General features: G+C 40.5%; 1 long non-coding RNA gene across 4 annotated transcripts in view; it reads right to left on the bottom strand.

Annotated features, from left to right (window-relative positions):
* LOC117070890 overlaps positions 1-26,623 on the bottom strand; it is a 749,288-nt gene that overhangs the window by 45,612 nt on the left and 677,053 nt on the right. For all 4 annotated transcript variants that reach the window (XR_004432091.1, XR_004432090.1, XR_004432092.1 and 1 more), the window contains 3 exons: positions 1,781-2,091; positions 874-1,031; positions 337-433 (listed from right to left, as the gene is read on the bottom strand). This is a non-coding gene — a long non-coding RNA (uncharacterized LOC117070890). The remainder of the gene's footprint in view (positions 1-336; positions 434-873; positions 1,032-1,780; positions 2,092-26,623) is intronic.

Genomic DNA, 26,623 nt, shown 5'->3' with positions numbered 1-26,623 from the left:
AGCCTTGTGGTCCTCACTGTTTTATAGCTCTTTGGTGCTGTATTAGAGTACTCCAAAGAAACAGAACCAATAGGAGGTGTGTGTGTGTATATATGTATCTTCACACATAGATATATTTTATATACATATATACATATATATTTTTATATATACACATAGTTATATTTTACAGGTGTATTATATATAAAATATTTTATATATGTTAAACAATGTATTATATAATTATATATATTTTTAATACATGTACATGTATATAAGATACAAATATGTGTATATTGTGTCTCTAGAGAAAAATATAAATACATAAAGAGAGGTTTATTATGGAAATGGACTCACCCAATTATGGAAGTCCCAAGAAATCCTATGATGTGTCAACTTCAAGCTGGAAAAGCAGAGGTGCTGACTTTGTAATTCCCAGTCTGAGTCTGAAGGCCTGAGATCAGAGGGGAGAGGAGAGAGCAGGGTGGTGGCCACTGGTGTAGGTCCCAGAGTGAGTCCGAAGCCCTGAGACCCAGGTCTGAGAGCAGGAGAAAATGGATATCTTAGATCAAGAAGAGAGAGTTAATTCACCCTTCCTTTGCCTTTTTGTTCTGTTAGGTCCCTCAACAGATTGGATGACTCCTGCCCACATTGGTGAGGGGGAAGCCTTTCCACTCAATCTACTGATTCACATGCTAATCTCGTCTAGGAACACTTTCACAGACACACCCAGAAATAAGGTTTTGCTATCTGGGCATCCTTCAGCACAGTCGAATGGCGCCTAAAATTAACCATCACAGGTGCCTTGTAATACTTGATTTTTTTTGTAGTAAATCAAATGTTTCTGGTTATTATCAATGGAAATTTTGGTTTTATGCAACCATTTCATTTTACCTGAAGGCAAGTCTCTGTGCTTCTCCCTGTACCCACCCAGGGCCAGTTCCTTAGGTTTGACGCAGTCTTCACGTTTTTTTCCCCCAGTCTCAGTGGATCACAGAGGATCAGGGCAGGATTCTCCGCTGTTTGATCTGCTGCTATGATGCTCCCAGGGCCTGGAAATAACATTTTGCTCCTGTCTTTGCCCATTCTCCATGGCCAGTTGAGCTCATTGGCTGAAGGTTCCTAACGTTTTATTTCTTTAAGGGAAGCCTGATTTGGATGTTATGTTTGGATATAATATGTTCCTATGTAAATTGCAGGTTTGTTTATTCATTCCTCTTCAATAATAAATGGAGGATATTGCTTATTTTCTAATACATGAACTCACTTGTTGCATGGGTACAATATGGCAATGATTGGAAAGTTCATGATTTAGATGCTAGTTGAAGCAAAGCACCATAAGTTAACTTTCTTGTTCGTAAATTATGGGTATGCTACATAACCGTGTTTATGTTGTATATTGGAGTTAAAAGTTTTTCAAAATTCCAACAAGCTATGGTGATGGACTGAAACTGTAGAATAAAATGGAATAGGGATATATATGAAATCCTATATTTAGAAAAAAAAACCGTGGCTGTGAACAAGATAGAAAAATGTAGCTTAAGAGCAGACTTTGGTGTTTATTTACCACAAACCATAAATAAACTCCCAGTGTGATGAGGCTGCTAAAAATAACGTAATAACATTTTGGGCTCTGCTAACACTGGTGTGGTATCCAGGTTAGTTCTACTTTTCTTGGTCATACCACATCTAAATTATTCCAGTTTGGGCTTTACTTTTTAAAAAGAACATAGATAAATAAGAATTCATATAAGCACAGTGAAGACTTTGATGGAAATGTTAGACTGGAGAAGAAACTTACTCTTTAGTGGTTGAATTTAAATATTGGGAGCATGGCCATGTACTTCGTGCATGTATAGAAGACAGATGACCCAAGTCACACCCCTATGTAACTGCAGGCATTTTAGTTATTAGAGCTGCTGGATGAGGTGGGCTGCTCTCTTGAGAGAGAGAACTCTCTGTTCTTGTTGGTGTTCAGAGGATGGTTGTCCCTCTGTCAGGAATATCGTAACAAATTGGAAAGTTGGAGGAGACGATGACCAGCGTGGCTTCAACATTAAGATGCTCAGCTTCAGAGTAACTTTTCAGCTTCATATCAATGTTGTGAGAGCCCTAAAATGGAAGAAAAAGAATAATAAGATCATTCTCAGTCCTTAGGAATCTGCAATCCCTAAGGAGGCTGACTGGATCAAAGGGAAGAGGAAAGAGCAGTGGTTTTCATTTTTCTTTTTCTAAAAAAGTAATGCCTTCTTGCCTTTAAAAAATGAATTGCAATGTAGAACCCAACTTGGAAAATGAATAGAGAGCTAACTTGAGTGGACAGCCCCACCTGCTCAGCCTTCCCCTCACCCACAAAGAGGCCCTGTGCTTCTGTGGAACCCAGAGCACCCTGCAGTTCAGCATGAAAACCACTGCTTAAGGGCAGGTTTGAGAGATGACACTTGGATTAGTAAGAGGGAAGAAATGGGAAAATACTGAGAAAACATCATCCAGCCTCTTTGATCCCGTTAAACACACTGTGTCCACATAAACCTAGAAACAGTTTTAAAAAAATTGCTGCAGAACTTTTCCAGCCCACGTCCCCTCTACCTATTCTGAAGTGCTGCTTTTCTTGAGTTCCCTTAATTCTGTGTTTCAGGTCTGTCTTTTCACTCTGCTTCTTCAGAATTAGTGACCTTGTTTTTTGTTTGCCTTATTGAGATGGGCCTAGTCTTCATTCAGTCCTCAAACATCAGGGGAGAGAAATGGTAACATCTGTAGAGTCCACATGGGCAGAAGGCCTAAACCCTGGGGTCTGTTATCTAAGATGGGCGGTCTGGCTGCCCCAGGGTAAGCTGCCCATGTAATCTCCAAGAAGGACATACTGTAAGACTCATGCCTGAAACTGGTAGGAAATGACGCCTATCTCCCCTTCCTGTCCCTTCTCACCACACATTTAGAAAATATATCTGGCATGGGGATGTGGGTGGTAGGGACAGAATGGCACTGCAGCATAAACCACCTGTAGCAGAGTCCAGCACACTCAGAATGGGTTATTTGAAGAGTTTAATGACAATATAGGCAAGATTTAGTGGGCAGTAACAAGGGATGGAGGTAGGTCCCTACCTAATAGGGACCTAAATAGGAAGAAAAAGAATAAGATTATTCTCAGTCCTCAGGAATCTGTACTCCGTAAGGAGGCTAACTGGATCAAAGGGAAGAGGGAAGTCCCTAGGTCTAAAGGGACAAGGGAAGGACTGGTTTCTAAAGCCTACACACAACAAAAAGTATATGGATAGGGTTGCCCAACGGGAGCTGTGCTTTTCAGTGGAGAAAGGCAGCCAAATGGTGGCAACCAACAGGAATAGAGCTAGAGCAACAATACCCTGATTCTGCTGTCCTCCTGCCTTCTGACCTCCCGTTAGAGGCTTCCATTGTCTGAACACAATGGGAAGTCAGATATCAAAGGAACCCCCTGATTGTGCTCATATGTGTCAGTCTGTGCATTCCAGGTAGGGTGGAAAGTGGATCTGAGGGAGAAAATAAAATATATTCAGCACACCCAACCCCCAAATCCAGGCCAGCCTTTGTTTCAGTTATGTGGGGAACATCACATTCATACCACCTCACTTTTGTTCAAGGCTCAGTGAAAATCACGTGTTTTACTGATGTGGCGTAAGTGGATAAAAGACTCCTCTCTCTAAACCATTTGCCTTTTTTGGGTGGGCAAGGTCATTCTTACTAAAGGTAATACCGAGCATTTCCCCAATTCTTAGGAAAGTGAGAAGCTGAATAAAGAGTAATTTAAGAATATCTGATTTTACTTCCAATCTGACATTCCCCTTCTGTGGTCTTCTCATCAGACACTTGGCCTGAGATATCTGGCTGATCAGAACTCCAACATGAAACATCATTTCTGCTTTAGGTTGACCCCCAAAGAGTGAAGATAAATAAAAACTGGCCTCGACTTTACAACGTCATTCTGTTCAAATCTCTTTGGTGGGTCAAATCCATCTAATTCTCCAACTTGGAAAACATATATATGTGATTTTTATGTGGTTTCTAGAATAACATCCTCAAGGAGTATGATGCAGGTAGGAAGTAATTGAAAAATAAATTGTTCATTTATCTAGCAAACATGCTTAGCTGGGTATTTTATTCAAATGGTATCTTAGTCCATTCAGGCTGCTATAATGAAGGCTGGGTGGCTTATACACAACATAAATTTATTTCTCAGGGTTCTGGAGGCTGGGAAGTCCAAGATCAGGGCACTGGCAGATTTGGTGTCTGGTGAGGACCCACTTCCTGGTCATTGATAGCCATCTTCTCACTGTGTCTTCATGTGGTAGATGGAGCGAGGGAGCTCTCTGGGGTCTTTATAAGGGCATTAATCCCACTTGTGAGGGTTCTATCTGTATGATCTAATCATGTTCTAATTGCCCCACTTCCAAATATTGTCACATTGGTGATTAAGTTTCAACATATGAATTTTGAGGGGACATAAACATTCAATCTACAACAGATGGACTTTGTGAATGAATTACTTTTCCTAGAGGTACACTGTATTTCTAAATTACAGGAAACTCGAATATAAGCTACCCCCACAGAAACTTATGAAGTGTCAGTTTCCTTTTTAGTTGTACAACTAATCATTGAGTATTCATTATACGATAGTATTTTGGTTATCAACTCCTGCATAAGAAACTACCTTAGTCCATTTGGCTGCTATAACAGTATCTTAAACTGGGTAATTTATAAATAACTGAAGTTTATTGCTAATAGTTGTGGAGGCTGGGAAAGCCAAGATCAAGGTGCCAGCCAATCTGATTTGGTGAGGTGAGGACCTGTTTCTCATACATGACACCTTCTTTCTGTGTCCTCACATGGCAGAAGGGGCAAACAAGCTCCCTTGGGCATCTTGATAAGGATACCAGTATTATTCATGAGGGGTCTCCCTCATGACCCAATTATCTCCCAAAGCCCTCATCTTTTTAATACCATCACTTTGGAGATTAGGTTTCAATGTAAGAATTTTGGAGGGGACACAAACATTCAGACCATAGTGCCACCCTAAAACTCACTGGCTTAATACAGCAATTTATCATTATCTTTTATGGCTCAATGTGTTGACTGGGGCACCTTGAGACAGGAAGGCCTGCTAAGAGAATCCTACATTCCAGGTAAGAGACGCTGAGGGTCTAAACAAAGACAGTGATTGAGAGGATGGACTGCAGGGAATAGAATTAGAAATCTTTAAGGGCAAAATTGGAAGCATTGGGCAACTGTTTGAAAGCTGAGTACAAGGAAACTGTATGTTTAATTCTTCGATTTTTGTCTAGAGCCTTTAGTGCCTCAATTTCTCAATGTAGTTGGTAAGACTATCAGAGATATCTAAGAATTTTTATAAATTTATGAAAGGCTTAATCTTCAGATAGTAGAATCACATAGAGTACTGAGCAGGAGAAAGAGAATGAGAGTGTGTGTATGTGTATGTCTGCAATTCTCAAAAGTAATCAAGATGAAAAGACAAAACTTGATTAGTCTGATGTAAGTTGGGAAAAGAGTATAAAGAAGTTAAAAGAAACTATGGTAATACAAACATAAAATACAATGAAAGAAAAACTAAACAAGAAACAAAAATATCAGTTCTTACCAGTATAAACAGCTTGAAGACATCTATTAAAATACAGATTTTCAGAGTCGGTGAAAATATATTCCAACTGTATCAATATATGTGAATCTGCATGTACATATGTGTATATGTTTATAATGAAAAAAGATGTTGCATAAAAATTAAAATGCAGGTAACCATATTAATCAGCATCATATTAATGTTATAGAATATATTTAAGATAAAAATTACTAGTGATACAGTATCATTGTATAAAGATACAAAAAATTTATTAGGAAGATTTTATATTGCATCTTATATGCATCAAACATACGTTACTCCTAGAATGACAAAAATTACGGTACAGAGAGAAATTGATAAATACAATCATGTGCTACATAACAATGTTTCTGTCAATGACTGACTGTCATGTGGTGGTCCTATACCACCATGGTGGTCCTATAAGATTAAAGCTGATAAACGTCTTTTACCTAGTGACGTTGTAGTTGTCATAATGTTGCAGCACAACACATTACTCATGTCTTTGTGGTGATGCTGGTATAAACAAAACTATTGCACTGACAGTCATAAAAGTCTAGGACACAAAATTATGTATAGTACGTAGTACTTGATAATGATAATAAATGACTTTATGTATTTACTATACCTTCTATCATTATTTTAGAGTATATTCCTTTTACTTATATAAAAGAGTTAACTATAAAACATCCTCAGAAGGCATTTTTATCACAGACGACAGCTCTATGCCTTCTTCTGAAAGGTCTTCAGGGGAACAAGACATGGAAGTAGAAGACAATTATACTGATGATTCTGACCCTATGTAGACCTAGGCTAATATATGTAATTGTTTGTGTTTTAGTTTTTAACAAAAAGTTTAAAAAGTTAAAAAAAAATTAAAGAAAACTTAAAAGGACGTAAAGAAAATATACAGTGTGTTTGTTTTAAGGTAAAGGTTATAAGAGTCAAGTTAAAAAATTTAGAAGTTTATAAAGTCAAAGTTACAGTAAGCTAAAGCTAATTTATTATTAAAGTGTAGAGTGTTGATAAAGTCTACATTGGCAGACAGTAATGTCCTAGGCCCTCACATTCACTCACCACTCACTCACTGGCCCAGAGCACCTTCCAGTCCTATAAGCTTCATTAATGGTAAGTGCTCTACACAAGAGTACATTTTAATCTTTTATACCATATTTTTATGGTACCTTTTCTATGTTTAGATACACAAATACTTACTGTTACTATTGCCTACAGCATTCTATAGAATAATGTGCTATACAGTTTTGTAGCCTAGGATCTATAGGTTGTACCATATAGCCTAGGTGTGTACTAGACAGCACCATCTAGGATTGTATAAGTCTACTCTGTGATGTTCACACAATGGCAAAATTGCCAAATGACACGTTTCTCAGAGCATAACCCTGTTGTTAAGCAATGCATGACTGTATAATAATTCTAAGATACCTTTCTCTGAAAATAGTATATGAAGTGGTAAATTGGTAAGAAAAAGGAAAACTTGAATAACATAGTTAATAAGCCATATTTATGAGTTAGGAGAGGTGATGGTGCAGACACATCTTAACTCTAAAATGTCAATGACTTAATAGTCATGATTTTATTTCTCACTCATACTTTGTCCAAAAGGGTCTGGGGCTATGGCTCTACAGAGGCTAATGGAGGTTTCTTACCTTTGCTCCATCATCTGGGACAAGTGGCCTTTTTCATTCACGGCAGAAGGGCAAAAGGGAGTGGAGACTTACGCATGGCTTTTCAACTGCTTTAGCCTGGGAGGGACATGACCCTTCCACTCACATTACATTGACTAGAAATAGTCAGAAAGCCCTGACTGACAGAAAGGACCTGGGGAGAGGGGATACTACATTCTTAAGAACAGATGTCTGCCACAGAAGGATCTAACAGAAACAAAGAGAATCCTGCACCCATACTGCATATGTTGGAATTTTGTTTTTCCAAACTGACCACATACTAGACTACAAAAAAGATAAATATTGTAGAATCAATATCCTTCTCAATGATATTCCTCTGATTTTCAAATTTGAAAATTAAATAGCACACAAATGTTTCATGTGTCATAGAGGAAGCCATAATGGAAATCATAAAATATTTAGAACAAATTATAAAAAATTACACAATTTATAACAATATTTGTGGCATTCAGCTAAAGTGGTACATTGAAGAACACTGAAAGCTTTAAATGCATATACTAGGAAGAATAATTGAAAAATAATGAGTTCACTGTTTCGTTCAAAAACGTTAGGAGAAAAGAGCTAAGAGTAACCTCCCTGAAGTGGTAGGAGCAGAAATTGATGAAAAGTAATCTAAGAAACAGCAAAGAAGATAAACAAGTATACCAAAGCAGGTTCTTAAAAAGAATGACAAAATAGACAACCTTCTGGAAACATTGAGAAAAACAACATAAAACGAAAAAATGAATATACTATAGATAGCCTGTAGATTAAAAATAAAATTGCCCTTTATGTCAATTTGAAAATGTAGACAGTATGTACAATGTCATAGTAAAATATAACATTAATCTTGACTCAAGGCATAGACAAGCTATATCTTAACTTATATCCTTTAAGAAATTTGAATCAGTAACCAAAAACCTCCAGCAAAGATCATATTTAATGACTGAACGATAGACACATTCTCTTTAAAGTTAGGAGTGTAACAATTTCTTGTTACCAGTGCCTGTATTTAAAACTTCACTAGCCGGGTGCAGTGACTCACGCTTGTAGTCCCAGCACTTTGGGAGGCCAAGGCGGGTGGATTATCTGAGGTTAGGAATTCGAGACCAGCCTGGTCAACATGGTGAAACCCCGTCTCTACCAAAAATACAAAAATTAGCCGGGTGTGGTGGTATGTGCCGGTAGTCCCATCTACTCGGGAGGCTGAGACAGGAGAATCGCTTGAAACCCGTGAGTGCAGTGAGCTGAGTTGTGCCAGTGCACTCTAACCTGGGCGGCAGAGTGAGCTTCTGTCTCAAACAAAAAAACTTGACTAAAGGTTCAAGACAGTGCAGTAAAATGAGAAAAATAATAGGTATAAAGATTGGTTATGGAAGAACCAATTTCATTGTTTGAAGACATAATCATGTATATGCAAAATCCAAGGGAACTTCTAAGGTATAAGCACAGAGAAGTTAATATCATTCCTACACATTGATGGCTGTCAATAAACTATAATAGTACATACATCTAACATACATATTCAAATTGCTATATATATAGAGAGAGAGATTCCATTCAAAATAGCAATTTGCAAATCTACAAAGTTTCAAAATGGCAACAGCAAACCTACAAAATTGGTAATAGAGAAATTAGGGAAGCCAATTAAGAATCAACAATAGATCAATGATTATTTGTATTATCATACTCGAATATAGTAAAACAGTTAATGTGAAATAATCAACTCGACTTCTATTAATCTTGAAAAAGCAATTACTAGGAAATAATTGAGTAAAAAATGTCAAGATGAAGAGTATCTGTAGCATGATACTAAAGTAAATTGAAAAATGTGCAAGATGCTACTTACTGCAAGTGAATATATACATATGCTGTGAAAGTATAAAACATGGACAGGAAAGATACCGTACCAGCCTCAGGGTGGAAGTTATTTCTGGGAAGAGAGGGAGAAGAATAGATTGGGAATTCAAGGATTCAACAGTAATGTTTTATTTCTTTAAAAATTATCTGAAGCAAATGATACAAAATAGTAAAATTTGCTCACTCTGGATGATAGGTAGCTAGATATTTTATTAAGTTTATCTCACAGTTAAATAAGTTTTAAACAATTTAAAAAGTAAACAGGAGGTAAAGAAATGTACACAAAGTTCATTGCTGGTACTTTGAAGAAGTTTGATCATGAATAAGAGAGAAAGGCTACACTTTCTTAATGGAGAGGCACTGGAAGATGAAGCCAGTGCATGGCTCCCCACTTAGCGGGAATTTACCAGCCTTCTTGTGACTGCTTTATTCTAGGTACAGTGATGACCTGTCTGCAGCATCACCCAGCTGCTTTTAATCATTGGGGGGATAGATTCTGTCCGTTTACCCAAAATACATACAATAAGGAAATACAAGCAGCTAGATTTTCCTTTCAGGAATTGTAAAAATTATCCTCTGAATCATTGAAGAAATATGAAATATTAAAGATTGGTAGCACTGAAGTGCTGATTGTTGTACTCGAAGTTTTCAAAAGTTAACAATCACCGAAGAGTGTAATCATTCCTAGAACCACTCTGTTTTCTTAGTCCGAGTTCTGTTTCAAGAGACTTGACATCAATGGTAATGGTTGAGTAATAATGTCAGATAATGCATTTGATGATGGTTTCTGAGTTTGCTTTGGTTTTGTCATCTTGATGATCTCCAGATTAGACTAATCAGGAGGACACTGGGAGAAAGTCTTCATTTTAAATCTGGGAAGAAATTTTTTGTAAGATAATGTGCTTATGGTATTAATTGGAGAGTTAATCTTTCTGGTAGGACAATTCAGTAGCGCCAGTCTAAAATTAAAATGTATGTGATATTTAAGGCTTTTTATTTCTGAAACCTTCAGAAATACTTTCATATGTACATGAAGCTATAAAAGGTTCACTATAAAAGACATTAATGGTGATATAGTGAACATCCATGAACACAATTTGTATGCTCAAGAATGCAGCGGTAGAAACTCGGAAGTCTTAGTGACTTGCACTGGTAAGGGAACATATAAATGCATAATGGCACATCTATGCTATGCAATAATATGGCAGTTAAAAGTAAATGAGGCACATTTCTATAGAGAGACAAGTTCAATTTCTGAGATATGTTAAGTGATGTTGAAAAGAAAGTTACACAAGAATACATATGATATAATCCCATTAAAGTTTTAAAAATCAAAAAGTCATTTGTGTAACCACATGTAAATTTCTGAAAAAAGGTCACAACCCAAACTGTTAATAGTTTCGGAGGGTTTCAGGTGGCAAAAGAATGTTTTCCTTAAAAAAAAAAATCTGAATTTATTATGATTTTTTTCTTGTATTTTTTAAAGATGGTTTAAATACTCACTACTCAAGGTATAATGGAGACAAATTCTTTAACTCCTTGTTGTCATACTCCCTTAAAAAATTAATGATAAAAAGTAATGCTTGTATTTTTCTATTATATAATTTTTTTTTTTTTTTTTTTCTGGTGACTGAGTCTTGCTCTGTCACCCAGGCTGGAGTGCAGTGGTGCGATCTTGGCTCACTGCAAGCTCCGCCTCCCAGGTTCACGCCATTCTCCTGCTTCAGCCTGAGTAGCTGGGACTACAGGCGCCGCCACCATGTCCAGCTAATTTTTTGTATTTTTATAGTAGACATGGGGTTTCACCGTGTTAGCCAGGATGGTGTCGATCTTCTGACCTCATGATCCACCCGTCTCGGCCTCCCAAAGTGCTAGGGTTACAGGCGTGAGCCACCGTGCCAGGCCTGTACAATACATTTCTAAAATAAAGTCATGCATGCTCCCTATGGAAAATTTAAAAATGCAAAACAGTGCACAGAAGAGAATGAATTATAATCTCATCATAATGTATTAATGCTTTCCTTTCTTTTACAAGTATCATTAAGGTTATACCGTATGTACAGATTTTATCCTGATTTGTTTTCACTTCCCACATGAATATTTATGTTATTAAAAACTCTATGAAACAGAAGATTCTGCATCATTTACTTAATCAGACTTCTCTAGCCTTAGATTTGGCTAGAATAACCTTCATAAAATCCAACTCTCAGAGCACATTTGTAAAACTAGAGACCCTTTGGCTCTTTGGCCACCCCATGTCTAACACAGACAAAGCGGAAAGAAAGGATTCTAGAACTTCAAGGCTTATCAACGTGAACCAAAGCACTTGTTGGGAAGCAATGGCCAGGAGCTCAGATTAAAATGCTTCCTCGTTCCTACCTCATGTGATGGTGTTGGCAAAAGTTATCCGTGATTGACATGAATGAAGTGTACTTTTGGAAAAAACCTTCTATTTTCCATGTACTGGGGAGAGCAATGATCCAGCAAAGAGGTCTCATCCTTAGTTCTATCAGAAAAGCAGAAGAGGAATTCTTTTTCTGATGGAAAGTCCCTTAGTCCCTAAGATCCACACAAGGGAGGCTCCAGTGGAGTTTATTTGCTATTAGAAGGAATGTGGGGAGTCCTGAGGCATAAGAAGGACCCCGAAGGACCACTTGCAGGTGTGAGAAGCGATTACTTTTCCAAGAGTTCATTAAATCATACCACTTCCCTTGGAGAGGGTCTGCATGGCAAACCTCACTTCCCTTTTTCCAGGCTAATAAGCAGAGGCAGGCAGCGAAGGCCCCTGCCGTGGCCACCCAGGCTGCAATGGAAGCATGAGGTTTACAGCAGAGGCTCCTGTCCCCCAAGCCCATGGGCTCAGGCACAGGAATTCCTTTCTCAGTTTCAGCTGGTGAGGGTTTGAGGTTTCTCTTTTTGTTGGACTCACTAGATATTGAAACAACCAAGGCAATGGAAGCCGGCAATCCTTTACGAACAGTCTGAGTGGAAACCACAAGCGATGGAAGTCCAAGGGCTTTAGCAAGAATGCCGGTTTGTTTTTCATGTCCCCACATTGAGCTGGCCAATGCCTGGGGCAGAAAACAAGGAACAGCACTGGGTATGGTGTGTGCTGTAAGGAGGTTGGTGGGATGGATTGGGGCTTTTGTGGAACTAAATCCACCCCATCTGCTATTCTTGCAGTTATTTTGTGGCTTCATCTCACAAGCTGGGGCCTCCCCAGATGCCCTGGCTAGGCTGATTTTTATTAAAAAAACAAAAATTTCATCTCTACGTCTCAGTAGCACATGTTTGGGCGTTTTCTGATCAACTACATTTGCCAAGCCACACGTTCTGTGATAAACACGGCCTACTGAAGTCTCCGCTGGCTAGGGTTTTCCTGGATCAGCCCTCATACATCTGTAACTAAAATGCCAGGGGGAAGCTTGGTTGACCAATCACTCATTCTTTTGTTCATTCTTTTCATTGATTCAATGCATAGTCAACACCTGTTCCGAGTATGCTCTTCCTGGGACACTGTGCTTAGGAAGACCACGGAAAAGCAGACCTGGCTCTCCTCTGGTAGAACTGTTTAAAAAGTAGGATAGATGAGACTCTGATGGAAGCAAGCCATCACAGGAGAACATGTGGCATGATGGCTGGCATCCCAACAGCTCCCTGGCAGATCACAGACACATGGGCATCACGGAGCTTACCTGCAGATAGGGAGGCCTGGAGTCTGAGGTGTGTAGTGGGGACTCATTTCTAGGGGTCCTTGGGTGGGTGGTGATAGTTTCGTCACAGTTTATAGTCCCAGTTGATCAGGTAAGGTATGCATATTATATAGATGTCACCTTTAGTTAATGTTATGGAGGTAGCAACTATCAGCATCGTGATTATAAGCATTACCAAATACAAACTGCTTATCTGTGCCAGAAGGTGGTGGCTGAGATTTTCTTTGTTAAACTAGGTTGCGATATCTATTGAAAAATCTTCCCTGGGGAACCAAAGGACAGGACAAGGGATGGAATTCTGGGCCTTTACATATATTACAACTGAGCCTTTGGTCTACCAGGATGCCGCATACTCATATTGTTAATAGTAAGAAGGCTAAACTTGGCCGGCTGTGGTGGTTCATGCCTGCCATCGCAGCACTTTGGGAGGCTGAGACAGGCGGATCACGGGGTCAGGAGATGGAGACCATCCTGGCTAACATGGTGAAACCCCATCTCTACTAAAAATACAAAAAAACTAGCTGGGTGAGGTGGCGGCGCCTGTAGTCCCAGCTACTTGGGAGGCTGAGGCAGGAGAATGGCATGAACCCGGGAGGCGGAGCTTGCAGTGAGCTGAGATCCGGCCACTGCACTCCAGCCTGGGCGACAGAGTGAGACTCTGTCTTAAAAAAAAAAAAAAAAAAAAAAAAAAAGGCTGAGCTTTACAGCAGCTTCGAAGCCCTTGGTGGGATGGAGGGCTAGAGAGGGTCCAGAGCTGACCATACTGTCTGTCCCTTGGGCACCTCCTTTTGTCAACCTCACTTTTCCTCTAGCCTGGTAAGTTGTAAGGTCTTATGGTCTTGGACCAGAGAAGCCTTGGGTCAGAGGATTTGATGGCTAATACCATGAAAAGCAGGAATTGAGTCTTCCCACCTCCACATAGGGCCTGGCAGACGTGTGCACACACAGTGTGGAGCAAATGAGGGAGGCACATGTCTGTGGGTTGTGTGTGAAGTAAAATGGCCTTATTTCAATTTGCCTGTGTGAGGAAGGACTGGCAAACAGGTTTTGCTTCCAGAAAACCTTTTCTGGGTCGGGGCAGGATACCAGAGAATCCTAGCCTCTTCTTAGTTACAAATGTTTAAAAGTGAATTTGGGAAAAGTAGCTTGCAACCTGAAAGATCTGACAGAGCCATGGATATTCAGACAGAACCACAGTATTTCCTACTTTGGATTGAGTTTCCCGGGAGCCCAAGGAGCCAGGCAGCCTGTGTCTGAGGTGGGTCCGATTCGTTATTTTTGTCCTGTGTTGTTTGACATTACAACCTTCAGAGTGAATCCGTGTGACTGCTCATCTTGTCATCACTTTCAAATTCTTTCTGTGAGGATTCATTGATTCTCCCCAGTGTTAGACACAAAACTCCTGAAGAGAAGGATAGGCATTGTTCAATTGAGTTATAATTTCTGATTTTCTCAGTTCAGTTCATAGTACAAGGTTCTGTGACTTTAATAACAAGGAAGCTCTAGACAATGTTGAATTCATGTATTGAGTACAGCCTGCCCTCGCAGGGAAGCCCCTCTCCCGTTTCTGACCAGCCATGGACTCTCTGCTTCCTCTCCCCCAGAAGCCCTCTAGAAGTTTCTAGGCCCTGTGCACACACGTTTTTGCTGGGCCCTGAGTGCTAGAAGCTACCACCTTCTCCTGGAAGTGAATTCCAGAGGTAGAAAACCTCTGCTTAACCTCTGTGGAAGTACACTGTGCCCTCCGCGGCATAATTTTCTTGAAAATATGGATAAAGGGAGGATAATGTGCCAGTAGAAAATTGAGGCAAAATAGTTGATGGGCCAACACACGGTTCTGAGGAAAACCATCCAAGCAGCTCACTCCTCCACACAGCTCGACTGGTGTAGTCTGCGGCTTGGACCCCAGTGTGGTGCCCCATGGGGAAGCCATCTCTGGCTTGCAGTGATGAAGGAACACTTGATTCTGGCTCTGCGGCTCCGGTGTATCCAGGGTTCGGACTCAAGGTGGGTGCGGAAGAGGATAAACTTGCGCATGGCACCAAGGTGGGCATCTATCTACCAGGTGGCCCGTTTCTAGAGGCCTCTGCTCCTGTAACACAACCCACAGCTGGAAGACCTCGGGCTGAGGACAGGAGGTGGCCAGCTGGTACAGTGTGTCAATGTATGACTTCAAACTCAAGCGAGAACCTGTTTTAGGTACACGGGATGGGGGTGCGTATGCTCCTCTCATTGTCAACCTCCTCTCATTGACCAACTTTTTAGATTTGCACAGGACTATGGGGATTCTGGAAAGTGGGACTTTGAGTGGTAAAACCAGGGCAGTCCTGGCAAATCACAAAGGTTGGTTATCCTACTAGTAACCCAGGAGAAATAAGGCAGAGAGCAGAATGCTCTTACTTCTGCTACCAAATCTCAGCTTACTCAAGGAGTTGTGTTTTGGGAGCTAAAGAAAGGAAGATATATAAGCTAAACTTTTGATTCTCCATTTCTCAACTCTAATTTGAGTAGAAATTTCCCTGTCTATTCACTTTCCAGTAAATTAGCTTCATGGAGATATGATTAGGGTTCTTTATGAAAGACCTTCATCACTCACTGGGACTTGCATGCCCTGAACAGAATTAAACACTCTTTTTTTCTTTCTCTTTTTTTTTTTTTTTGCCTTTTTTTTTTGCGACAGTCTGGCTCTGTCACCCAGGTTGGAGTGCAGTGGCATGATCTTGGCTCACTGCACCCTCTGCCTCCTGGGTTCAAGCAATTCTCCTGCCTCAGCCTCCTGAGTAGCTGGGATTACAGGTGCATGCCACCATGCTTGGCTAATTTTTGTATTTTTAGTAGAGACGGGGTTTCACCGTATTGGCCAGGCTGGTCTCAAACTCCTGACCTCAGGCAATTCACCTGCCTTGGCCTCCTAAAGTGCTAGGATTACAGGCATGAGCTACTGCACATGGCTGACACCCTTTATTTCCATTATTCCTGTAATAATGATTTGTTCCCCCTTCTAGTGTCTTGCCCTCTCACTACACTATTATTTGCACTATCATTTTAATGGTCTGAGGGCTCAGCATGTCCATGAGCTCATCCAAATTCCATATACCCCGGCCACCAAACATAAAGACGTGAAAGAAGCAAGGCTGGCCGGGCACGGTGGCTCAAGCCTGTAATCCCAGCACTTTGGGAGGCCGAGACGGGCGGATCACGAGGTCAGGAGATCGAGACCATCCTGGCTAATACGGTGAAACCCCGTCTCTACTAAAAAATACAAAAAAAACTAGCCGGGCGACGAGGCGGGCGCCTGTAGTCCCAGCTACTCGGGAGGCTGAGGCAGGAGAATGGCGTGAACCCGGGAGGCGGAGCTTGCAGTGAGCTGAGATCCGGCCACTGCACTCCAGTCTGGGCGGCAGAGCAAGACTCCGTCTCAAAAAAAAAAAAAAAAAAAAAAAAGAAGCAAGGCTGATAACAGCCCTAGCAGTGTAGACAAAATTGGTGAAAGCTACAGCTTCTATCGATTGTCAATCCAAGATAAGAATAAGCAGAGACTTAAGAGGCTTAGACTTGATACAAATGGATTTTCTCTACCCCTTGGCAATTGACAAACTTTTAAAAAGCATTAAGAGGTGCCAAGGTCAGGGAGAAGCAGAAATGAAGGAATAAGTTTGGAAGAGCTTAAGTTTGCCTAGTGGTAAATATTCAGTAATTCATTCTTTCATGAAATACTGCCCTGTCCTTTCTTGGGTATGTCTCCTTCATAGGAGACTGGGTGAAGTGAATAAGATGATGAACATAACTTATTTAGCAACTCCAAATTGATAATCAGTATATGTAAACTTACACATTTAGCATTAAGCAAAAATAGATTGAAATGTAGAGGCTTTTACATAAAACCTGTCCCCAAACCTTGGTTAATCTTTTGAGACTGCATAGCCACTAGTTGAAAGCCATGATATTTATGTGTTTCCAGATGACATAGTTGATAGCCTTCAACTATCGACGATGACAGACAATCCGTTGGGAACTCGATAATGGACACCACGTTGATGGTGTTTTGTTTTTTCATAGTTGTTTTTGCATGGAATGGATGTCTCCCTTTTTCACATCTTATGAGTGGACACTCAATCCATCTTCTTCCAGCTGAGAGGAAAATGAGCAACAGCCACTGGAAACAACACGAGCTTCCTGAACACAGGAATATAAACCATGAGAGGATAGCTTAGAAAACTATTTCCTGAAATAAAAGGATAAAACCACAGAGAACTTTTGCAGTCACCAAAACCCACAGACTTAACACAATCCACATAAGAACTTAATTAGGACACATGCTTGTATATTTACAGAAAAAGAAAGTATGACAGCAAAACAAAGTTTTGGCCAGGTCATTCATGCATTTAGAGATTATTTCAAAGGGGAGTTAGAAAGCATACTTGTTGCCTTGGAAGACTTCTTGGTATAGTTAAAAATTTTGAAATCCCAGAGATGATAACAACTTGTGGATCAACTGGAGTCAAGTGGGGGCTGGGCAGGAGGTGTGACTAATGGAAATTGGTGACTAATTTATGTCACATGCCACCTATAACACTGGTAAGTGGGTTAGTGGGGGGATTTGAGACCTTATGGCTTTCAGCCAGGTTAAATGACCCACACCTTTCTCTGAACTACCCCCTCATCCCCCTTAGTTTTTCACAGTGCTCAAAGAATGAATGGTAAGAATTGCTCTGCTGAACTGAGGAGCCAGGGGGAGATGACTAAGTGGCTAGGATGTCACTCAGAGTCATTGGGAGACTCCAGAAGTCAGGGACTGGAATTTCGTTTTACAAGTAGATTCCCTAATCCACACATTGTACTGCTGTCTTGAGTGTGTAGGTGTTGCAGGTAACACATCTGCAGTAGGCCATCATCAGAAAAACTCTTTGCAGTGACCTTGACATAGTGAAATTGCTCCCTGGTAATTAGCTCGAGGGTTCCGAGGAACAAATCTATTCTTACAGTCAACCTCTTTGTCTTCTGGAAACCAGGAAACAGGGTTCTATTTTCCATCCTGATTACATCTAGCTGTGTGACTTTCTGGATTTCGATTTTCTTTCTGTAGTATGTGGAGTTGAATCATATTTGTAATCTGTTAGATTCCTACCAGACCTAACATTCTATGAACTTGGGGTATTTATAGTCCTATCTGGAAATACATAAACCTCTTTTTGAGTCTATTATTGGACAAAGGCAAAGAAAAAAGATGGAGCCCTGGTTCAGCATCTCCTAGCAGAATTGTTTCTGAGGTTGTTCCTTAACTTTTGCATGAGGTGTCCAGTTATCTTTCCCAGGGAGCCAGACAAATGCCAACTGGAGGCAGTTTCGGGAAAAAAGATGATGCAGATTTTAACAATGCAATGAAAGCCACCATGTTTTGACAGCCCTATTCTAAGGGCAAAGACAAACAGGGATGGGAGGTAAGTGAGCTGATTTTGATCCCTATGACAGAATGGTCATATTCTGTTTTCTCCTAAAAATCAAACGAAGATTTAGTCAATCATACTCTCCATTTGGAGGTAGACTTTTAGTTGCTACAAGCCTTTAACCTCTTAGAAATTTTACTCACATGTTAGAGGAAAATATTTGCTTATCATTCTCAATGTTACTGGGCATCATAGGCCCACTGACAACGTATTTCAATACTAGGCTTGACCTTGGCTGTATGTCACATTACTCAGTATGGCTTTTTTGTTTCTTCCCAAAATGAAGGTGAGACCTGGCTCTCCACTTTTGTCTTTCTTTCCCTAGTGAAAACTTTCCTGACCAGGGTTGGCTCCTTGGAAAATTGTGATGTACACAAAGGTCAACTTGACTGACTTTTCCCTGTAGTCCCTCAGCTCTCCTGATAGGATTACATTCCTGTGATGCCATTTTTCAAAAAGAAGCTTTTAATTTTAGAATAGTTTAGATTTGCAGAAAAGTTGTGAAGGTAGTACAGAGAGCTTTCAGCTACCTCATGTCCAACCTCTCTACCCTACTGTTAAGATCCTTCATTAGTATGGCATAAATTTGTCACAATTTTAATGAGCAGATATTGATACGTCATTAACTAAAGCCCATACTCCATTCAGATATTCTCAGCTTTTACCTAATGCCCTTTTACTGTTCCAGGTCCCATCCAGGATACCACACTACATCTAGTTGTCATGTGTCTCCTCAGGCTCCTCTTGCTGTGATGGTTTCTCAGACTTTTCTTGTTTTTGAAGACCTTGACAGTTTTGAGGAGTGCTGGTTAGGCATATCGTAGTGTACTTTTTAAATTGGATTTGTCTGATGATTTCCTCATGATTAGATGGGGATTATAGGTTTTTGGAGAAAGACCACAGAGGTGAAGTGCCATTTTCCTCACATCCTATCAAGGGTACATGCCCTTGTTGTTCTTCTTTCTTCATCCACTCCTTACTTGTTGCCTTTGGAGGCACGGGCTTTGAGCCTTCTAGACAGTGTCCATTCTGAGTACCACATATGATATCAGGTAACCTCCACTACCTCCGGAATCTGTATTTCCATGACTTATCTTGGTTGATAAGTCCATTAACCCTGGTTACCTAGTGGAGGTAGTATTTGCAAAATTTTTTTCCACTGTAAAGTTATTCTTTTCACCCCTCTTTTATACTGTACTCTTTGGAAGGAAGTCACCAAACACAGCTACACCTAAGAAGTGGGGGGACCTATGCTTCCACAGGGCAAAGTAGCAACATAAGTCATTTGCATCGGAGATTTGAGTGATGCCACTTGACAGCTTAGATTTGCTTTCTACAAACTGGGCCTCTTCAGTTCGTATCCCAAACGTAAACCTCTTCTCAATGGCTCTTCTCACATGGAAAATTGAGTATCTAGTGTTCTACTCTGTCTTTGGTTTGATAACTTCTAGTTATTCTGATGAACTCACCCAAGCTTGCATATACATAGGGATCAGTGTATCATCGTTCCCAGACTGCAGAGGGATACTAACAAACTCCCTTTGCAGAACATATTTAAGCCAAGGAATTACGTCTAGAAATAACCTTGTTAAACACAAGCTACTTCAACAGTGAAGTTTGTGTTTAAGAAGCTACTTTAACTCCTTCTCCTTTGGCTTCAGTCACTGTTCTGTCTTCTGTTTTTCCTTCTAACCCACAGGCTGCTTCTCAAATGCGCTTCTTCTTTCTTCATCCACTCCTTACTTGTTGCCTTTCGAGGCATAGGCTTTGACTTTTCTAGGCAGTGCTCATTCTGAGTACCCCATATGATGGTATCAGGTAACCACCACTACCTCCAGAATCTATATTTCCAGCCTGGCTTTCTCCCCTAATTTTCTGATCTACATGTGAAAGTATTTACTAATCCTTTCATGCAAATGTTACACAGACACTTCAAACTCAATATCCAGAAAATGGTTTTGTGATTGCGCTTCACTGGACTGCCTCTCCTCTTACATTTCTAGTTCTTTTTTTGACGACCCCATTACCTACAAATTATTTCAAGAGAGAGCCCTATTATTATATATGACCTCTTCTCCCCCCACCACCCACGTCTATGGTTCATTAATATCTGTCAGTTATGAATCTTTCAAATTTGTTTCCTACAATTTTACCCTGGGTCCCGGTCGTATCTCCTATGTATCCCTTCTCATGATCTCTCCTTACTCAGTCCTTCTCACTTTAAATCTTTCTCCACACTGCAGGATATCTTTCTAAAATGACAATTGTGTTCTTTATATTGCCAAGAGCTTCATTCTAAAGATCAAGCCTGGCCTGCTAGTCACTGTTCTAAGCCAGTTGAACAAGTAAGGGCCTGTTCTGTGGCAGTGCCAGGCATCAAGCTGTGACACATGGTGAGAAGTCATGCTTGCCCATGGAGAAGCAGAGTAGGCAATACTTGAGCCAGGCCTGCTTAATTGAGAGGAGAGTTGAACAATGTTGAAATTCCACCTGGTGAAATTGAAGACCACGACAAATGTCTGACATACTGCGTACTCCAAGTCACTTTAAAGATACTAGCAAAGTAGAGAACGAGCTGCTGATTTATCCAAATAATTTTATTTTGTTCCTGAATCATCAAATTTTAATATTGGTGGAATTGCCAGAATTAAAAAACTCTAATTTACTTTGTTCTCCAAAGCATTTTTTTCTACTCTACTCTGAAAAGACTATAATAGATGCATATTTTAGGTTGTATGTTCCAATTGAGTAGTATAACTTGTTTGGTGCAAAGCCCACCATTATAGCATGAATATGTGACTATCCAATAAATAGAATAACCACTCAAAGAATATTGGTGGAGAAATTATTCACTTGGATAGAGTGATTTTAAGTCTTTTATAGAAAGTCTTACAAAGGGCCAAGTGGTGGTAATCTTTATATTTGCATTGCCTCTGAGCTGATGAGGCTGGTAAACATGGATTACTAATAATATTAACACCAATAATACTTTTACAGTCTTATGCTGGTTAATGTGCAAATCCCTTTACATATATTGACTTATTAAATTAGCACACATCTATATGAGGATGATCCTATTATCCCCTTTTTATAGCTGAGAAACTGAAGCTTCAGGTTTAAGCAATTTACCTGAGGTTCTATAGTGAGTAAGTTGCAAAGTAGGGAAACCAGCCTGGACAGGTTGATTACACAGGGCACACTCTTAGTTGCTATGCTGGGTAATAAAAATGGTGATTTAAAAATCCCTTAATTTTATAGTTCTTTACAGAGCCCTTCCATATGTACTATAATCACATCCTAATGACCTTGGTGATCAGGGTGATGGTGGCAAGTACTCTAAATCCTGGATGTCTAACACCTTGTGGGTTTCTCCTGCTGCTCACTCACAGTCAAACCAGAGTTACCATTACTTATGTGGGTATCCGCTCTAACTGTAGGCCTTTCATACTCTGGAATATCCCATTTATTGTGTAAATAATAACCATTTTTTACATATAATCCCATTATGTCTACAATTCTGTGTTTCCCATGGTAATCTCTTAATACTTATTGAATTGGATTTCTTTTATAGATGATGGTACTGAATACTAGAGTTAATGAGAGCCAGCAATATTAATTTTCCATGTAAATTATTGGGCTTTTTTTTTTTAATCCCTTCTTGTATAGAGATTGACCTTATCAACTGTCTATGTGCTTATCAAAAGGCTCCAAATTGAGCTGATGAGAGAAGCAAGATCAGGGATTGATAAAATTCAGATAACTTTAAAACTGAGGTTTTAAAATATATACAATTTCCTTCCTGGTGATAGTAGTGGTGTTTTCTTTATTGTCATTTCTTACTGGCCAAGTGCTATCAGACATTGTTACGGAAGTACAGGATTTCAATTTTCTCTTTAGCCTTAAGTTGTATGTTACTGGAAGAGATAAAGCAACATACAAGATGCTAATGTAAGTAGGAAAATGGTTAAAAGTAAAGAGAAGAAATAAGGAGCAGAACAAATGGGTGAATGGAAAACTGGCAACGTCTGCATCCACTCTCCTCTAGTAATAAAGAGGCTTACCGTGTACTTCCTTCATGCATAAAGAGGTATCTGTGGCACTCTGGATGAGTGCCCAGAACCAACAGCCATTTAAGAGACTGGCTGTCTTCTTGCAGAGTAGCCTGGATAAATCCTCATGATGTCAGGAGCAGTGGCCATTGTTACTCTTTCCCATGGGATAGAACAATGAGAGGCTCAGTAGGCAGAGCATGAACTGAACTTGCTTGGTGGAGAGATGTTACCTGTGTCCAACTACCGGCAGTGCAACTTACTGTGTGAATTTGGCAGTGTAACTTACTGTGTGAATTATGCAACCTCTCACATGTCAATCTCCTCATCTTTAAAATGTGCCTAAAATAAATGTGATCCAGAGCTGTTGTGACAATTGGAAATAATGTATTCAAAGGTCAAGGATGGCAAATGGCTTACATTCAATATGTGTAGCTATGTTTTCTAGTTTAAGAACCAATACTGATGATGGCCTCAGTCAGTTCTAGCCACTGACTCCATACTCATCTCTCACTTAATATTCCCCAGATAAAAATTGAAGTTGTAAAAAGATCATTCTCCTGAGACTTGGGAAAGCCAGTTTCTCGATTTAGTTCAATCTGAAGAGCACATCAGTTTTAAACATGGTTCCCAGAGAGTGTGACTCCATCTACTCCAAGAATCTCCCAGGCCAGGGCACATCAGGGCAAATTCAGGAGCGTGGAATCTGCCAAACCTTCTCTGTCCCCTAATCCCGGTCTATGATTCTTGCCCCACCCTGCCCTCTGGGCTAGTCTGACCTCTGTTTTTCACTCCACATTATATTTGGCATTTTTATCACCAGGGCTTGAGCAATTGGGCAAAACCTTCTGGCTAGAACTGGGCATTATTTCCGAGGAGTTTTCCTCAGTGAACTGACACTTCACTGGGTACGAGTGGGTGGTTTTGACAGCTGCAGGGAGAGGTGCCGTGTCCTGGGGTGGGATGGGTGATGAATACACCATAAATTCCCAGTCTGCCTAGAGCATAAATCTGAGGGCTGCACAAGTTCCGAGGCAAGGAAATTGGAAATACAGCGCCAGGTAAACAGACCTGAGTCAACAGGAGCAAAGAAACAAGTGTTGTAGCCCTGCTGTCCACAGCCTGGGGTTGGGTGTTCAGAGAGCTGGACGGCAGGCTGCTTAAGAGTCGTCTTTGGTTTTTATGGTTTTGTGAGGTTAGGGAAAGAAAATACATGCAAGGCAAGGGTGGGACTCCTCCTTGCAGTGGCCGGGGCAAACACACACAGCTCCATGGCACCCGGCAAAGTTTCCAGGATGGCTCAATGCTGTTGGCTCCTCCTTCCTCCAGAGAAGTGATGAGAGGGCTGCTCGGCTGCCCCACAGGTTACTGGTGGGCAGGTACCTGGCGGAAACACAGGCTGCAAGTCAGAATGCCTTGGTTCCAGGCTGTGTGTTGCTACTAATCAGTGACATGATTTCAGGCCTCCTGACTCCTCTGAATTTCAGTTCCCTCATTTATAAAATGAACAAATACCCATGTCATACCTACCGAGGAGCTCAAATGAGATTATAGATGTCAGATAATTTTGTAAATGTCTTATTGTGTGAAATCGTCAGACTTTGTGTGAACATTTATTAATATGATATCCATGAGCACTTTTTAGGTGCTTGACACATGCTAGGTGACATACAGGATTGACTAATTTGTGGGACTCAGCACAAAATAAAAACGTGAAGTCCCTCTTTCAAGCAGAAGGAAAATCGTGCAGTTAAAGGTACTAAAAGAGCTTTTACTCTCCTCCTTGATCCCTTTCTACCTGTCAATGTGGTTTTCATTTGTTACTTGGTGTGGCACTCTTGGGCGTGGGGATACCTGTGGATGAGTGTAGACTCTCACCAGCTCCTTTGATGTTGTGGTCCATTGACTGCTGGACCAGTGTGCCATGTCCTGTCTGCAGTTGGGGAGGTTGAAATGGGCATCTCCCCTTCTCCAACCCATGGTGGACTGGTGATGTGGTTATCTGTCCCCTCCGAATCTCATGTTGAAATGTGATCCCCAGTGTTGGAGGTAGGCTTTGGTGGGGGGCATTTAGGTCATGGGGGCAGATCTCTCAAGAATATCTTGCTGCTCTTCCTGTGGTAATGAGTTCACGTGAGATCTGGTTGTTTTAAAGAGAGTCTAGGCCCTATTCTTTCTCTCTCTTGCTCCCCTGCTCTTGCCCCCACTCTTGCCCTGTGGCTAGCTCCCTTTCACCTTCTGCCATGATTGTAAGCTTCTGAAGGCCCTTACCAGTAACAGATGCTGGCTCTGTTCTTTGTGTACAGCCCACAGAACTGTGAGCTCAGTAAACTGTGTTTTGTTTGTTTGTTTGTTTGTTTGTTTTTTATTATACTTTAAGTTCTAGGGTACATGTGCATAACGTTTATGTCGTGTATAACTCCCCAATGCAATCCCTCCCTCCTCCCCCCTCCCCCTGATAGGCCCCAGTGTGTGATGTTCCCCTTCCCGAGTCCAAGTGATCTCATTGTTCAGTTCCCACCTATGAGTGACAACATGCGGTGTTTGGTTTTCTCTTCTTGTGATAGTTTGCTAAGAATGATGGTTTCCAGCTGCATCCATGTCCCTACAAAGGACACAAACTCATCCTTTTTGATGGCTGCATAGTATTCCATGGTGTATATGTGCCACATTTTCTGAATCCAGTCTGTCACAGATGGACATTTGGGTTGATTCCAAGTCTTTGCTATTGTGAAGAGTGCCGCAATAAACATACGTGTGCATGTGTCTTTGTAGTAGAGTAATTTATAATCCTTTGGGTATATACCCAGTAGTGGGATGGCTGGGTCATATGGTACATCTAGTTCTAGATCCTTGAGGAATCGCCATACTGTTTTCCATAATGGTTGAACTAGTTTACAATCCCACCAACAGTGTAAAAGTGTTCCTATTTCTCCACATCCTCTCCAGCACCTGTTGTTTCCTGACTTCTTAATGATTGCCATTCTAACTGGTGTGAGATGGTATCTCATTGTGGTTTTGATTTGCATTTCTCTGATGGCGAGTGATGATGAGCATTTTTTCATGTGTCTGTTGGCTGTATGGATGTCTTCTTTTGAGAAATGTCTGTTCATATCCTTTCCCCACTTTTTGATGGGGTTGTTTGTTTTTTTTCTTGTATATTTGTTGAGTTCTTTGTAGATTCTGGATATTAGCCCTTTGTCAGATGAGTAGGTTGCAAAAATTTTCTCCCATTCTGTAGGTTGCCTGTTCACTCTGATGGTAGTTTCTTTTGCTGTGCAGAAGCTCTTTAGTTTAATTAGATCCCATTTGTCAATTTTGGCTTTTGCTGCCGTTGCTTTTGGTGTTTTAGACATGAAGTCCTTGCCCATGCCTATGTCCTGAATGGTACTACCTAGATTTTCTTCTAGGTTTTTATGGTATTAGGTCTAACATTTAAGTCTCTAATCCATCTTGAATTAATTTTCGTATAAGGGGTAAGGAAAGGATCCAGTTTCAGCTTTCTACTTATGGCTAGCCAATTTTCCCAGCACCATTTATTAAATAGGGAATCCTTTCCCCATTTCTTGTTTCTGTCAGGTTTGTCAAAGATCAGATGGCTGTAGATGTGTGGTATTATTTCTGAGGACTCTGTTCTGTTCCATTGGTCTATTTCTCTGTTGTGGTACCAGTACCATGCTGTTTTGGTTACTGTAGCCTTGTTGTATAGTGTGAAGTCAGGTAGCGTGACGCCTCCAGCTTTGTCCTTTTGACCTAGGATTGTCTTGGCAATGCGGGCTCTTTTTTGGTTCCATATGAACTTTAAAGCAGTTTTTTCCAATTCTGTGAAGAAAGTCATTGGTAGCTTGATGGGGATGGCATTGAATCTATAAATTACCTTGGACAGTATGGCCATTTTCATGATATTGATTCTTCCTATCCATGAGCATGGTATGTTCTTCCATTTGTTTGTGTCCTCTTTGATTTCACTGAGCAGTGGTTTGTAGTTCTCCTTGAAGAGGTCCTTTACATCCCTTGTAAGCTGGATTCCTAGGTATTTTATTCTCTTTGAAGCAATTGTGAATGGAAGTTGATTCCTGATTTGGCTCTCTGCTTGTCTGTTACTGGTGTATAAGAATGCATGGGATTTTGCACATTAATTTTGTATCCTGAGACTTTGCTGAAGTTGCTTATCAGCTTAAGGAGATTTTGGGCTGAGACGATGGGGTTTTCTAAATATACAATCATGTCATCTGCAAACAGGGACAATTTGACTTCTTCT

This window comes from Trachypithecus francoisi, unplaced genomic scaffold (assembly GCF_009764315.1).
Source record: "Trachypithecus francoisi isolate TF-2019V2 unplaced genomic scaffold, Tfra_2.0 Lachesis_group3, whole genome shotgun sequence".
Classification (NCBI taxonomy): domain Eukaryota; kingdom Metazoa; phylum Chordata; class Mammalia; order Primates; family Cercopithecidae; genus Trachypithecus; species Trachypithecus francoisi.
The sequence above is the reverse complement of the archived record's forward strand: the minus strand, read 5'-3'. Positions and strand labels throughout refer to the sequence as shown.